This window comes from Rhinoraja longicauda, chromosome 39 (genome assembly GCF_053455715.1).
Source record: "Rhinoraja longicauda isolate Sanriku21f chromosome 39, sRhiLon1.1, whole genome shotgun sequence".
NCBI lineage: Eukaryota > Metazoa > Chordata > Chondrichthyes > Rajiformes > Arhynchobatidae > Rhinoraja > Rhinoraja longicauda.
In genome coordinates this window covers 14,886,093-14,901,890 of record NC_135991.1, presented here as the reverse complement: position 1 = coordinate 14,901,890, position 15,798 = coordinate 14,886,093, and the positions used below count along the sequence as shown (strand labels likewise).

At 57.4% G+C, this 15,798-nt stretch overlaps 1 pseudogene; it reads right to left on the bottom strand.

The window, feature by feature from the left end:
* The window catches only part of LOC144611227 (RNA-binding protein 8A-like), a 25,824-nt pseudogene extending 11,170 nt beyond the window's left edge, over window positions 1–14,654 (bottom strand).
* Between the last annotated feature and the right edge of the window lie 1,144 nt (window positions 14,655–15,798).

Sequence of the window (15,798 nt, the reverse complement as noted above, 5' to 3'; positions counted from 1 at the left end):
TCTCTCTCCCCCCTTCCCCCCCTCTCTCCCCCCCTTCCCCCCCTCTCTCTCCCCCTCCCTCTCTCCCCTCCTCTCTCCCCCTCTTCCTCTCCCCCTCTCTCCTCCCCCTCTCCCCCTCTCCTCCCCCTCTCTCCTCTCCCCCCCTATCTCTCCCCCTACCCCTCTCTCCCCTCCCCTCCTCCCTCTCTCCCCCTCTATCCTCCACCCCTCCCTCTCCCCCCTCTCTCCCCCTCCCCCTCTATCTCACCCCCTCTCTCCCCCACCCCTCCCTCTGCCCCCTCTCCCCTCTATCTCTCCCCCATCCCCCCCTCCCCCTCTATCTCTCCCCCTCTCTCCCCCACCTCTCCCTCTCCCCCCTCTCCCCTCTATCTCTCCCCCATCTCTCTCTCCCCCCTCTACCTCTAACCCCCTCTACCCCCCACTCCCCATCTCCCCCTCTCCCCCCCTCTATCTCTCCCCCTCTCCCCCCCTCTCCCCTCTCTCCCCTCCCCCTCTCCCCCCTCTCCCCATCTCTCTCTCCCCCCCTCTACCCCCCTCTAACCTACCTCTCTCCCCATCCCCCCATCTCTATCTCCCCCCCTCTACCCCACTCTAACTCCCTCTAACCCCCTCTCTCCCCCTCTCCCCCCCTCTAACCCTACCCCACCCCCCTCCCCCCCCCCTCTACCCCCCTCCCCCCTCTATCTCTCCCCATCCCCCCCATCTCTCTCTCCCCCCTCTCCCCCCTCTAAACCCCTCTAACCCCCCTCTAACCCCCCTCTCTCCCTCCTCTATCTCTCCCCCTCTCTCCTCCACCCCTCCCTCTCCCCCCGTCTTCCCCCCCCTCTTTCCTCCCTGTCTCCCCCTCCCTCCCCCACCCCTCTCACTCCCTCCCCCTCCCCCCTCTCTAACCCCCCCTACCCCTCTCCCTCTCTCTCTCCCCCTCTCTCCCCATCTCCCCCCTCCCCCCTCTATCTCTCCCCCACCCCTCCCTCTCCCCCCTCTCTCCCCCTCCCCCCTCTATCTCTCCCCCTCTCTCCCCCACCCCTCCCTCTACCCCCTCTATCTCTCCCCATCTCTCTCTCCCCCCACTACCTCTAACCCCTCTACCCCCCACTCTCCCTCCCCATCTCCCCCTCTCCCCCTCTCCCCCCCCTCCCCCCTCTATCTCTCCCCCTCTCTCCCCCACCCCTCCATCTCCCCCCTCTTCCCCCCCTCCCCCCCCTCTTTCCCCCTCTCTCCCCCACCCCTCCCTCTACCCCCTCTATATCTCCCCCATCTCTCTCTCCCCCCCTCTATCTCTCCCCCTCTCCCCCTCTCCCCCCTCTAACCCTATCCCACTCCCCCTTCCCCCTCTAACCCCCTCTAACCCCCTCTACCCCCCACTCTCCCCCCTCTCGCCCCACTCTCCCCTCCCCCTCTCCACCCTCTCCCCCCTCTAACCCCCTCTACCCCCCTCTCTCCCCCTCCCCCTCTCTCCCCTCCCCCCTCCCCCCTCTCCCCTCTCCCCCCTCTCCCCCCTCTCTCTCCCCCCCCTCTAACCCCCTCTACCCCTTCTCTCCCCCCTCCCCCTCTCTCCCATCCTCTAACCCCCTCTAACCCCCCCTACCCCTCTCTCTCCCCCCTCTCCCCCTCTAACCCCCTCTCCCCCCTCTCTCCCCCTCTCTCTCTCCCCCCCTCTAACCCCCTCTACCCCCCTCTAACCCTACTCCACGTCCACCAGCCCCTCCACACACCTGACCCCCTCAGCCCCCCATATATCTGACCCCAGCCCCCTAAGCACCTGACCCCCATCCCGCCAGACACGTCCCCCAGCCTCCCACACACCTGACCCCAAGCCCATGCACACACCTGACCTCCAGCCACACCACACACTTGTCATCCAGCCCCCACACACCTGACACCCAGCCTCCCACTCACCTGACCCCCTGACCAACAGCCCCCGCTCACACCTAACCCCCGGTCTCCCCTCACAACAGACAACCAGCCACCCCACACACCTGACCCCCAGTCCTCCCACACACACCTGATTCCCAGCCCCACCACACATCTCCCACGTCCCACCCACACACCTGACCCTCAGCGCCCGACACAACTGACCCCCAGACGACCCACACAATTGAACCCCTAGCCCCCTGCAACCAGATCCCCAGCCCCCCACACCCCTGACCTCCAGCCCCCAACACATATGGCTCCCTCCCCCCACACATGTCACCCCTGATACCTGTGATGTATACATGCAACAATATGGTAAAGCTGCTATGCGATGTATACATGCAACAACATGGTAAAGCTGTGCCTGCGCAGCTGCTAAAATACACAGAGAGTTAAAATGGCGATCTTGTGTCCAGACCTGCGTTGTTTTGGTCTCCCACTCAATGCGTGCTTTAGAGAATGATACTGAGTAAAACGTAACATTAATTGGCGACGAGGATAAACTTGTTTTGAAGTTTCGCTTGGTGACTTGTTGTTGTGGCTACAATGGCTATTTTTGGCTCAATAGGGGAATTTGATGTTGCACAGGGCGACTGGGTGCAGTACGCCGAGCGCATTGAACATTACTTCCTAGCCAACGACATTACAGATGCAGGAAAGAAGAGGGCTATCTTGCTTTCCATGTGTGGAGGACCAACTTACGGACTCATCTCGAGTTTACTTGCTACACGGAAACCTGGGCAAGTTGAGTATTCTGAGATTGTGTCAACAGTCACGAATCACAAGGTCCCGAAACCGTCGGTCATCGTCAGTGTTACAAATTCAACTCTCATCAGCGTCAACCGGGTGAGTCAGTTGCTGATTATGTGGCCGAGTTTCGTCACCTCGCTGAACATTGTGCGTATGGTTCGACGCTCAATGAAATGTTACGTGATCGTTTGGTGTGTGGGATTGATGATGACCGCATTTGGCGTCGATTATTGTCGGAAGCCACGCTGGATTTCGACAAGGCATTCGGTATCGCCACCGCTATGGAGACGGCAGACCGCAACACGGCTGTTCTCCGTGACGCCAAAAGCCCAGCGAAGCGATAAATATAATCGCGAAATCAAGGGGGCCTCACTCACAGTGGTCAGCCCAAGCGGGGAACCATAAGAGGATCTTTGTGTTATCGCTGTGGTGGCTCTTCCCACGCTGACCTGAACGACTGTCCAGCGAAACAGATGGATTGTTTCAACTGCAAGAAAAAAGGGCATTTCTCACGGGTGTGCAAGTCGAGTGGGAAAAATGCTCAGCGTGGAAGAAAAAAGCAGTCAGCCGGAAAAACGGAAAAAAGCCACCAACTGACCGAGGAAGGTGATGTGTATGGTCTTTATCATACTAACAGTGAGAAGAAGAAAGTTACTCCTTTCACTGTGGACATGTGTGTGTGGGGAAAGCCTATCCCCATGCAAATCGACACCGGAGCTGGAGTTACGCTATCAGTGAAGAGACGTGGAAGGGGAAAAAGTGAAAGGTTACGCCTTCGTGATAGCACCGTGGTTCTCCGTACTTACACTGGAGAGAAAGTGGAATTGTTGGGAGAATGTTCGGTGCCTGTCTCTCACAACCAGCAAACAGCGACGCTCAAGCTGCTGGTAGCGAAGGGGACGGGTCCAAGCCTACTTGGCTGTGAGTGGATGGAAGTTCTGCGACTCAACTGGCGGGAGGTGAACCAGGTCAACGTGAACGACCGCCTGCAGAGCCTCCTCTCCAAATACGGTGACCTCTTCAAAGCAGAACTCGGGACGCTCAAGGGCTTCGAAGTCGACATCTACATCGACCCGGCGGTACCACCGAAATTAATGTAGGCTCGACCAGTGCCGCTGGCCCGTCGTGATCGCGTTGATCACGAATTAGATCGCCTGCAGGAGGAGAAAATCATAGAACCCGTTCAACACTCGAAATGGGCGGCACCGATTGTCTCCATTGACAAGGCAGATGGTAGCGTGAGAATCTGCGGAGACTACAGGTTAACGGTGAATATAGCAGCTCGATCTGATACGTATCCGATACCTCGGATTGATGAGTTGTTTACGAAGCTGGTGAAGGGGAAGCAGTTCACCAAACTTGACCTGTCGCACACTTACCTGTCGCACACTTACCTGTCGCACACTTACCTGTCGCACACTTACCTGTCGCACACTTACCTGTCGCACACTTACCTGTCGCACACTTACCTGTCGCACACTTACCTGTCGCACACTTACCTGTCGCACACTTACCTGTCGCACACTTACCTGTCGCACACTTACCTGTCGCACACTTACCTGTCGCACACTTACCTGTCGCACACTTACCTGTCGCACGCTTACCTGTCGCACGCTTACCTGTCGCACACTTACCTGTCGCACACTTACCTGTCGCACACTTACCTGTCGCACACTTACCTGTCGCACACTTACCAGCAGTTGGTTTTGTCGTCCAGATCCCGTGAACTGGTGACGATAAATACCCATCGCGGGTTATTCCAATACACCAGAATGCCGTTTGGCATTTCAACAGCACCGGCTGTATTTCAGCGTACGATGGACAATCTTCTGGCGGGGATTTCTGGAGTTGCTGTGTATCTGGACGATCTGCTCGGCACAGGTAGTTCCGAGGAAGAACACCTCGACAACCTCGAACAAGTCCTCCGCAGGCTCCAAGATGCAGGCCTACGACTGAAACGAGAAACATGCGCCTTTCTCGTCAATGAAGTCCAATACCTGGGCCATAATGTGAGCGCTGAAGGGCTGCAAGCAGTGGATGAACGAGTCAAAGCCATCGATCAGAGCGCAATGAAGAAAGCAATTCAGGGCGTAAGCAGTACCCAAAGCGAAATAGAAAGCGACCGGATTATTACGGATTCTGAAAACGGACTTGACTATACGGACTTGATTATACAGACTCGGTTAAATGGACAATGTAAACGCCACGAAAATTTGGTTATCATTAATAGAAAGGATTGTAAATAGATACCAAAATGATGCATGTTTTTGGACTTACTTAACTGGGGTTTTGTATAGAAAAATACTTTGGAAACATAATGTATGAAGATCATTATGATAAAAAAAAGTATCACAATTCTAAGGGGGGAGATAGGTGATGTTTACATGCAACAATATGGTAAAGCTGCTATGCGATGTATACATGCAACAATATGGTAACGCTGTGCCTGCGCAGCTGCTAAAATACACAGAGAGTTAAAATGGCGATCTTGTGTCCAGACCTGTGTTGTTTTGGTCTCCCACTCAATGCGTGCTTTAGAGAATGATACTGAGTAAAACGTATACCCAGCCTCCCACACCCTTGACCCCCGCCAACCCATACACTTGACCCCCTGACACCAAGCCCCCCCCCCCACACATGACCACCAGCCCCCCGACATACCTGAACCGCAGCCCCTACCACACACCTGACACCCAGACCCCCACAACCTGACCATCAGCCACCCCACAACCTGACCCTCAGCCCACCCATACACCTAACCCCAGCCCCTACACACCTGATACCCAGCCACCACATACCCCTGACCAACTGACTTCCCACACACCTGATCCGCCAGTCCACCCACATAACGGACCCCTTGGCCACCCATATACATGAGTCCCAGTCCCCCACACACCTGACCCCTGACCCCCAGCCGCCCACACAGACATGACCCCCAGCCGCCCACACACGTGCCCCAGCCCCCCTCACACCCCTGCACCACAGCCCCCCCACACACACCTGATCCCCAGCCCCACCACACATCCCGCCAGTCCACCCACACAACTGACCCTCAGCGCCCGACACAACTGACCCCAGACCACCCAAACAATTGACCCCTAACCCCCAGCCACCCACACCCCTGACCTCCAGCCCCCCACACATGTGGCTCCCTCCCACCACACACACGACCCCCTGATAACCATCCCCCCGCACACTTGACCCCCGCCCCCCCCATACAATTGACCCCCTGACACCCAGTCCCTCCACACATGACCACCAGCCCCCCGACATACCTGATCAGCAGTACCTACCAAACACCTGACACCCAGACCCCCACGCACCTGGCCCTCAGCCCCACGCACACCTGACACCCATCCCCGCACACACCTGACCCCCAGCCCCCCACACACCGGAACACCAGCCCCCCCACACACACCTGACCCCCTGACCCCAATCTCCCCCGCACACCTGAACCACAGCCCCTACCACACACTTGACCCCCCCCAGCCATCCCACACACCTGACACCCAGACACCCACAATCTGACCCTCAGCCCCCCCACAACCTGACCCTAAGCCTACCCACACACCTAACACCCTGCCCCCACACACCTGACACCCAGACCCCCCATACCCCTGACCAACAGCCACCCAACCCCCTACACACCGGAGCAACTGAGGCCCAAGCCCATCACACACCTGACCACCACCCCCACTCATCTAACCCCCTCACCACCAGCACCTCACACACCTGAACCCCAGCCCCATCACACACCTGACCCTCAGTCCCCCCACGCATCTGACTCTCAACCACCCCCATATATCTGACGCCAAGCCCCCCCAACACACCTGACAACCAGCCCCCCGATACAACTCATCCACAGCCCCGCACACATCTGATCACACTCCTGCACCGCCAGTCACCGAACACCCCGGATCGCCAGGCCCCCCACACACACACCTGAGCCCCAGCCCCCCCAACACACACATGCCTCCCAGCCCCCCCACACACACTTGATCCCCTGACCCACACCCCCGCACACACACACCTGACCCCAAGTTCCACAAACACCTGACGCCCAGCACCCCCGAACAACTGACCCTTCTGATCCCCATACTACACACACACCTGACCCCCCAGCCCCCCACACACCTGACACACAGCCCCTCACACACAACTGACCACCAGCCCCCCCCCCCCACAGACCTGACCCCAGCCCCCCACACACACCTGATCTCCAGCCCCCCGCATACCTGACCCGCAGCACCCCACACACGTGCAACACAGCCCCCCACACACGTGATCCCATGACCCAAAGTCCCCACACACACTTGACCCACAGCCCCTCCCATACACCTGACCCGCAGCCCGCTACACACCTGACACCCAGCCCCCGCACACACCTGAACCAATTCCACCCACACACCTGACCCCCAGCCCCCACGTAAACCTGACCCCAGCCCCCCACCCACCTGACCACCTGACCCCTACACAAACCTGACCCCCAGCCCCCCACACACCTCACCCCCCGCCCCCACACAAACCTGACCCCCAGCCCCCCACACACCTCACCCCCAGCCTCCAGACAAACCTGACCCCCAGCCCCCACACAGCTGACCCCCAGCCCCAAACAACTCTGACCCCAGCCCCCCACACACCTGATCCCCCAGCCCCCCACACACCTGACCCCCAGCCCCCCAGAACTCTGACCCACAGCCCCCCACATACCTGCCCCCCAGCCCCCCACACCCTGACCACCAGCCCCCCACACAGCTGACCCCAGCCCCCCACAACCCTGACCCACAGCCCCTCACATACCTGACTCCCAGCCCCCCACTCACATGGCCCCGAGCCCCCCACATACCTGACCCACAGTACGCACACACACCTCACCTCCAGCGCCACACATGCCGGACCCTCAGTCCCCCTACACACTTGACCCCAGCTTCACAAACACCTGACCCCCTAACCCCCAGACACCATTCACCTGAGCCACTGACTCCCAACACCCCACTCACCTGACCACCTGACCCCCACACACCGGACCCCAAACCCCACACTCACTTGACTCCCAACCCGGCACACACCTGAACCCTAGCCCCCCATACACCTGACCCCCGGCCTCCACACAAACCTGACCCAAAGCCCCCCACACACCTGACCCCCAGCCACCAGAAAAACCTGACCCCCAGCCCCCCACACAGCTGACCCCCCAGCCCCCCACAACCCTGACCCACAGCCCCCACATACCTGACCCCCAGCCCCACGCACCTGACCCCGAGCCCCCCACATACCTGACCCCCAGCCCCCCACTCACCTGACCACCTGACCCCCACACACCTGACCCCCAAACCCCACACACACTTGACTCCCAGCCCCCCACACACCTGACACCTAGCCCCTCTCATTCCTGACCACCAGCCCCCTTACACACATGAGCCAAGCCACCCCACATACCAGACCAAGTTACCCCAGCACCCCCCACATACCTGACGCCCAGCCCAACACAACTGTCCGCCTGACCCCCCACACAACTGTCCTACAGCCCGAACACACAGCTGACCCACACAACTCACACACACCTGACCCCCTGACCCACACCCCCGCACACACCTGACATCCAGCCCCCTCACTCCTGACCCCCCATCCCCCACACACCTGACCCCCAGGCCCCCACACAAACCTGACCCCCCAGCCCCCCACATAACTGACTCCCAGCCCCCCACAACAAACCTGACCCCCAGCCCCCACACAACTGCCCCCAAGCTCCCCACACACCTGACCACTACCCCCACACACCTCACAACCAGCCACACACATGCCTGACCCCAGTCCGCCTAAACAGTTGACCCCCAGCCCCCCCACTCACCTGCCCCTTGACCGCTACACCCCTGCCCCGAGTCCGACTCTCAGCCACCCCCCCACGGATCTGACTCTCAACCACCCGCACATACATGACCCCAAACCGCCCGACCCACCTGATCCTTCATCCTGCTACGTTCCAATAAATAAAGTCCTAGCCTCCTCAACCTCCCTGTATCGCTCAGACACACGAGCGCTGGCGACATCCGAGTAAATCTGCTCTGTATCCTTTCCATCTTAACACCATCTTTCCTCCAACAGGATGACCAAAACGGAACACAATACTCTGAGGCCCAATGTCTTGTACAACTGCAACATGACCTCCCAACATCGATATTCAATTCTGTGATTGATGATGGCCAATGTGCCAAATGCCTTCTTGACCACACTGTCTACTTGTGACGCCACTTTCAAGGAGCTGTGTAGCTGCACTGTTGGATCTCTCTTCACCACAACACTCCTCAGAGCCCTGCAATTCACTATGTAACCCGTGCGCTGGTTTGACTTCCCAAAATGCAAAACTTCATACTTTTCTGCATTAAACTTCGTCAACAGTTCCTTAGCCCACCAGCTCAACTGATCAAAGTCCTGTTGTCATTCTTAGCAACTATCTTCGCTATCTGCAATAGCACCAACGGTTGTGACATATGCAAACTTACTAGTGATGTATTGTACATTCTCATCCAAATCATTGACATAGACGTCAAACACCAATGGGCCCAGCAGCGAACCCTGAAGTGTGTAAGAATCATTGGAGGCATGCCGAATTTCCTCAGATTCCTGGTGATGTGCTTTATTCGATGAAGCTTAAATATGGTCGTTGCGCGACGGATCATTGGTTATATTAATACCATGGAATTTCAAGTTCTCAACCATTTCCACTTTGGCCCATTGATGCAGATTAGGGCAGGGTGCTCCATCAAGATTCCTGCAGACAATAACTAGCTCCTTCATCTTGCTGGCCTTGAGTGAGAGGGTGCTCTCCCGAAACCCACCGTGCTGCTCAGCTCCCCGTCTTCCTCTTGTGCTCCGTGTCGTCATTGTTCATGATCCGCCCACCACAGACTAGTCTCCTGCAGACTAGTAGAGGCGGTGAGAGCCGAATTTGGCAGCACAGTCCTGAGTGTACAGCAGGGTACTGCATCCGAGCCAGTTGCACTCCACACATTCACTCTCAGGGTGGCCGATCGGTGGCCGCTCTTACGCCTGCCTCAGTAACCGTTGGTGCAGGTACACCAAAGACTCACTGGGCAGGTGACATTCCTACAGACATCCTGTTCAAAGCGGCCGGCGAATGCATTGAGCTCTTCGGGGAGGGGCCCATTTTTGCCATCGATGTTGCCCGCCTTCGCTTTGTAGCCCGTTCTGGCGTGCAAGCCTTGCCGCAATCTGCGGGTACCCGTCTCACTGTCTTAAGTCTCCAGCTTGGTCAGAAATTCCCTCTAGGCATCCTCAATGGCTCAGCGATGGTCACAGATAGATTACCTGTGCCATACAGCATAGTTTGACTTGAACGCTGCAAACTTGGCGAGGCGGTCGAGTTACTGCCTTGCAGCCCCAGAGGCCCAGTGCCGGATTAACCGATTAGCAAAAGTAGCATATGCAACGGGCCTCGCATTTTCGAGGGCCCCGCATTAAATGCTTCTTCAGACTGAAGATTTTCTTTTTAAGTAAAATACTTTATTTCTGAGTGTTGTTTTGCACGAGCCAACCTCACCATTCCCTCCCCACCCTCACCTCAGCCCCAAGGCAGTTCCGACTGAGATTAAACGGCCCCTGTAACGCACGGCTCAGTTTGGGCACCGCGATCTGCGGGAGCGTTTCGGTCCCCTGCTCCGTCCCACCGGTCGCTCCACAATCCGTCCCGGCTCAGTGACGCTTCATGTCCGAGCTCCGGCTTCTCCTGCGGCCACTCCGCCTCTTGGTCCTGGGGGGGGGGGGGGGGGTGCCGAAGCCCCAGTGCACGCTGTTGGGCTGTCCGGCCAGCTCGGACACCTTCAAACCCTCCATGGCCGTCTGCGCCTCCTAGTAGCCCAGGTCTCGTACTCCACCAGAGCGTCGCCCTTAAGGTAGCCGGTGCGCCGGTCCAGGTTGAGGTGCAGGTTCTTGATCGTACCGCACTCGGCAAACGTGTCGTGGATGTTCTTCCTCCTCGGCGGCTTCCTCGTGGACCCCGGTCACAAACAGGATCCACCCGTCCACCGAGGGTTGAGGGCCCGGCTCGTCGCCGCCTTGCTCTACGGAGTCGTAGTCTTCTTGCAGCCTGGATCGAGCGCCTTTCTCGGAGCCAAATCATCGCCCCTTCCTCGTCTCCGCCTACTTCAGTTTGTGGATACTTTCGTCGCCGTCGTCGTCCATGGCGAAGTCATCGCCGCCCGCCTCATGGAGGTCCGGCAGAAGATGGGTGAACCTGCGGAAGGGTCTCGACCCGCAACGTCACCAATTCCTTCTGTCCCGTGATGCTGCCTGAGCCGCTGAGTTGCTCCAGCATTTTGTGTCTACCTCCGGTCAGTGTGAGGGAAGTGGGTAATGAGCGTGTTAATGCATGTCACTCATTTTTCACAAAAGTGAGGGTTAGCACTATATTGCACCGACCCCCTCAATTATATGTTAAATTCAAAATAAACTGTGGTAGTAATGTACATATTCATGTCTAAATCTAGCGCCTCTGTATCAGTGTAGGCATGTATGCATTACATTTTATTACACTAATATAGAATGAAAATAATCAGAAAAAATATCTTGGCATGTGTTCATAGTTATTTTATTCACAATATTAGGATTTCTGTATTAGGTCGAATCGCCTTTATGATTACTGTACATCATGTGATATATAAGATGAAAAGGGAAATAGAGCGTTGCTTTAAATCAAAACTGCTTCTGGTCCACTAATATATAATGAAAAGAATCAGAAAAAAATATCTTCGCATGTGTTCATAGTTATTTTATTTACAATATTAGGATTTCTGGAAATACGTTTGATGTCACTGATTGCTAATGTGTATGGGTAGGCCCCAATGAAATGTATGTGAGAGAACAGTGATCATGATAGGGAGAACCATGTGGTGAGTAATGTGTCATAACGATTATGATTTTATATATATATATATATACAGAGAGTGAGTGTGTGTGAGAGAGAGACGGAGAGGGAGAGAGAGAGAAAGATTGAAAGAAAAAGGTTGCTAAACAAATAATTAGAGGAAATCAGAAGGAAGAAACTATATATAAATATATATATATATATATATATATATATAATATGTGTGTGTGTGTGTGTGTGTGTGTGTGTGTGTGTGTGTGTCTGTGTGTGTGTGTGCGTGTGTGTGTGTGTGTGTGTGTGTGTGTGTGTGTGTGTGTGTGTGTGTGTGTGTGTGTGTGTGTGTGTGTGTGTGTGTGTGTGTGTGTGTGTGTGTCTATATATAAGCCATAAAGGTCGAATCACCTTTATGATTTCTGTACATCATGTGAAATATAAGATGAAGAGGGAAATAGAGCGTTGCTTTAAATCAAAGTTGCTTCTGATCCATGAGGATGAACTTTGAGATCTATTTATCTCAATCTTGCCTCTCACACACAAACACACAATCATATGTATCGTTATATATATATATATATATATATATATAATAAGTTACATTTGTGCAGAGCGTGTGTTTGAGCAATACAAGGGAAACTACACAAAAGAGGGGGCTGGGGAGGAAGGATGGGAGAGAAATGGGCAGAAACTGTAAGAAATAATAAATTCAAGCAGGGCGAAAACATTTAAAAATAAAAATAACAACAAAATGAGAGTTGATAGATGACCTATATTCTGCATTTTAATGGTTTCATCACAGATACTGTTCTTCCACAAAACTGATTTCACTGCGAGTGGCGCAGCGAACGGCTGGTTTTGCTTACTAACATGGGGGCTCCTTTGCGGATTGCAATTCAGTATCGGCGATTTCAACGGAGTGGTCTGTCCTGTTACTCCAGTATCGTTGGTCAGAGCGGACACGGTGGGCCGAAGGGCCTGTTTCCCAGCTGTATCGTTTAGTTTAAAGGAAAGTAAACTCGGGCTTCCCCTGGGAGTGGAGCTCACGGTTCACCCATGCTTTTCGGTTTGGGGATTATACGTGTCGCATTCTGTGGTACACAGTGCCCTTGTGTGTATTAACCAGCGCCTGTAGTTCTATGTTCCCAGCTTCTGTTTATGTGCTGTGCTGTTCCCTGTTCCCTTTGTTCTGCAGCTCGCTGTATAACTAGTTGTGTGTTGTGAGCCCAGGTGTATTCCGCGCCCGCCCACAACTCTCTGGCTGAGGCGGCGGTTTCCAATAGAGACGGGGAGCGGCGGCAGGTTAGTGGGAGGGTCGGGGCAGGTTTCTTTTGTGTGGAAATCAGGCTGCGGTGTTGTTTACCTGCTGCTGCAAGTCCCGCCCAAAGCAGCGATTGCCGTTGAAACTGCGGCAGACTGATTTACAGTCCGGAGCGGTGACAATTTATCCGCCACTTCATTGACCAGTGTGTGGGCAGTGAGCGTTTGTGGACATGCCCCACTGGATAAACTTGTGTCCGTTGTATCGCTGTTCGTCCGCAACCCCCCGAGGACTGACTCCCTTCGTTCTCCCTTCTGTGGCAGAGTCTGGGCGCCGGGTCTGCGGCTACAAGGCGACAATGTTGATCCGCTCTCTCGCACGTTCTCTCTTGGACGGAGCTCACTGCGATTTCCCCGAAGTCTTGAAGCTTCAAATTCACCGGTTTCACTGGCGATCGGGCGATGGTTCCGTTGCCTCGTCTGATGGATCCTTGGTGCGTTGAGGGTCTGTCTCGGACTGCAGGAGAAACCGGGAATCCCCCGTCACTCTCCCCGGAACAGTGCTCGGGATCTCAACTGTTGGTCGGACAACTGAAGCTGGAATGAGTTTGTTTGAGGTAAAGATTTGAAAGGGAACAAAGGCGGGTAGTTGGGGGTTGGATGCAGGGACTGCAGATTAGCAAATTTGCCCTCTCTGCTTCTCCCCCCTCCCTCCCACTTCCGCGCTCCCGCTCTCTATCCCCCCGGCTCCCCCACTACCTCTCCCCTGCCCCAGTCCCACCGCTCAACCCCTCCCCACACCACCTCCCCCAACCTTCCTCCCTGTCTCCCCACTACAAACACTCCCCCACTCATCCCTCCAATCCCACACCCCCTCCCCCCACACCCCCTCCCCCCACACCCCCTCCCCCCACACCCCCACCCACACCCCCTCCCTCTCCCGCACCCCTCCCACTCCCACACCCCTTCCCACTCCCACACCCCCTCCCCCCGCCACCCCCTCCCCCCACACCCACACCCCCTTCCCCCGCCACCCCCACCCACACCCCCTCCCTCTCCCGCACCCCCTCCCACTCCCACACCCCTTCCCACTCCCACACCCTTTCCCACTCCCACATCCCTTCCCATTCCCACACCCCCCCCACACCCCCTCCCACTCCCACATCCCCTCCCACACCCCCTCCCACTCCCACTCCCACACCCCACTCCCACACCCCTTCCCACTCCCACATCCCCTGCCATTCCCACACCCCTTTCCCCCAAACTCCCTCCCATTCCCAGACACCCTCCCTCTCCTACACACCCTCCCTTTCCCATACCCCTCCCCCCCCACACCCCCTCCCATTCCCACACCCCTCCCCTGCACCATCCCTCCGCCCCTCCCACACAACGCCGCTCCCCATCTACGACCATCCTTTGCACCACCCCTCCTCCCCTACCCTACATCATGCCTCCGCACTCCCCTCCACCTCTCTCCGCCTCTCCCTCCGCCCCTCCCCTACACCACCCCTCCGCTCCTCCCCTCCCTTTCCCTACTTCCCTCCCCTGCACCATACCTCCAACCCCTCGCTCCTCCCCCACTTCCCTCCATCTCCCTATCCCCTCCATACGACCCTCCCTTCCACTCCTACGCCCCTCCCCTCTCACTCCCCACGCCCCTCACCCTCCCCACGCCCCTCCCCTACGCCATCCCTATGCCCCACCCCTCCCTACTTCCCTCCCATACACCATCCTTACGCCCCTCCCGTCCGTCCCCCTGCGCCCCTCACCTCCCCTCCCCAAGCTCCTCCCCTCCCACTCACTTCGCCCCGCCCTCCTCTGCACCGTTGCGTCGCCGCTTCTCCCCCTTCATTCGCCTCTTCCCTCTCCCTCCCTACGCCCCTTCCCCTCACTCCGCCTATCTCCTGCAGCACAACTCCTCCTCCCCTCCACCCTCCCTCCCCTATCCCCTTCCCCCTCCCCTTCCTCCGCATTTCCCTCTGCCCCTTGCACTCCCTGTCACCCTACCTCTCCCCCTCAACGTCTCATTCCCTCCATCCCCTTTCCACCCCCCTCTCCTGCCCCTCCCCTCTTTCCCTCACACCATGCCCCTACCACTCCCCAACACCCTGCCCTCCCTTCCCCTCCTCCACACCCTGACCCTCCCCCTCCCACTCCCCCACACCCTGCCCCCTCCCCTCCCTCACACCCTACCCCTCCCACTCCCCCACACCCTGCCCCCCTCCCCTCCCCCATACCCTGCCCCTGCCACTTCCCCACACCCTGCCCCCTTCCCCTCCTCCACACCCTCCCCTCCCACTCCCCCACAACCTGCCCCCCTCCCCTCCCCCACACCCTACCCCTCCCACTCCCCCACACCCTGCCCCGCCCCCACAACCTGCCCCTCCCTCTCCCCCACACCCTGCCCCTCCCCTTCCCCTACCCCCTCCTCCACGCCCTGCCCCTCCCGCGCACCCTCCCCATCCCCTCCCCCACACCTTGCCCCTCCCCTCCCCCACACCCTGCCCTTCCTCCTCCCCCACACCCTCCCCCTCCCACTCCCCCACACCCTGCCCCCCTCCCCTCCCCCACACCCTAACCCTCCCACTCCCCCACACCCTGCCCCTCCCCTACACTCTGCCCCTCCCCCTCCCTCTCCATTTTACCATTCCTCTGCCCCGCCCCACTATACCCCTGACGCTTCTACTGACTAAGCCTCTCCGCCTTCCTCTTTCCCTTCACCTACCCTTCCCTCTCCCCTTCCCTCTATCTCACTTTACCCCTCCCTCTGCCCCATCCCTCTGTCCCTCCATCCCTCACTCGCTACTCCCTCTGGCACTCCCATTGACTATCCCCCTCCATCTCTCTCCCTCCCCTTCATAACCCCCTCGCTCCCATTCCTTCCCCTCCCCTTTCCTCTCCCCACAACGCTTTCCTCTCCCCCTCCCGTTTCCTCTCCCCAAAATTTCCTCCCGCTTCCTCTCCGCCCTCCCCTTCCTGTCCCCCTCCCCTTCCTC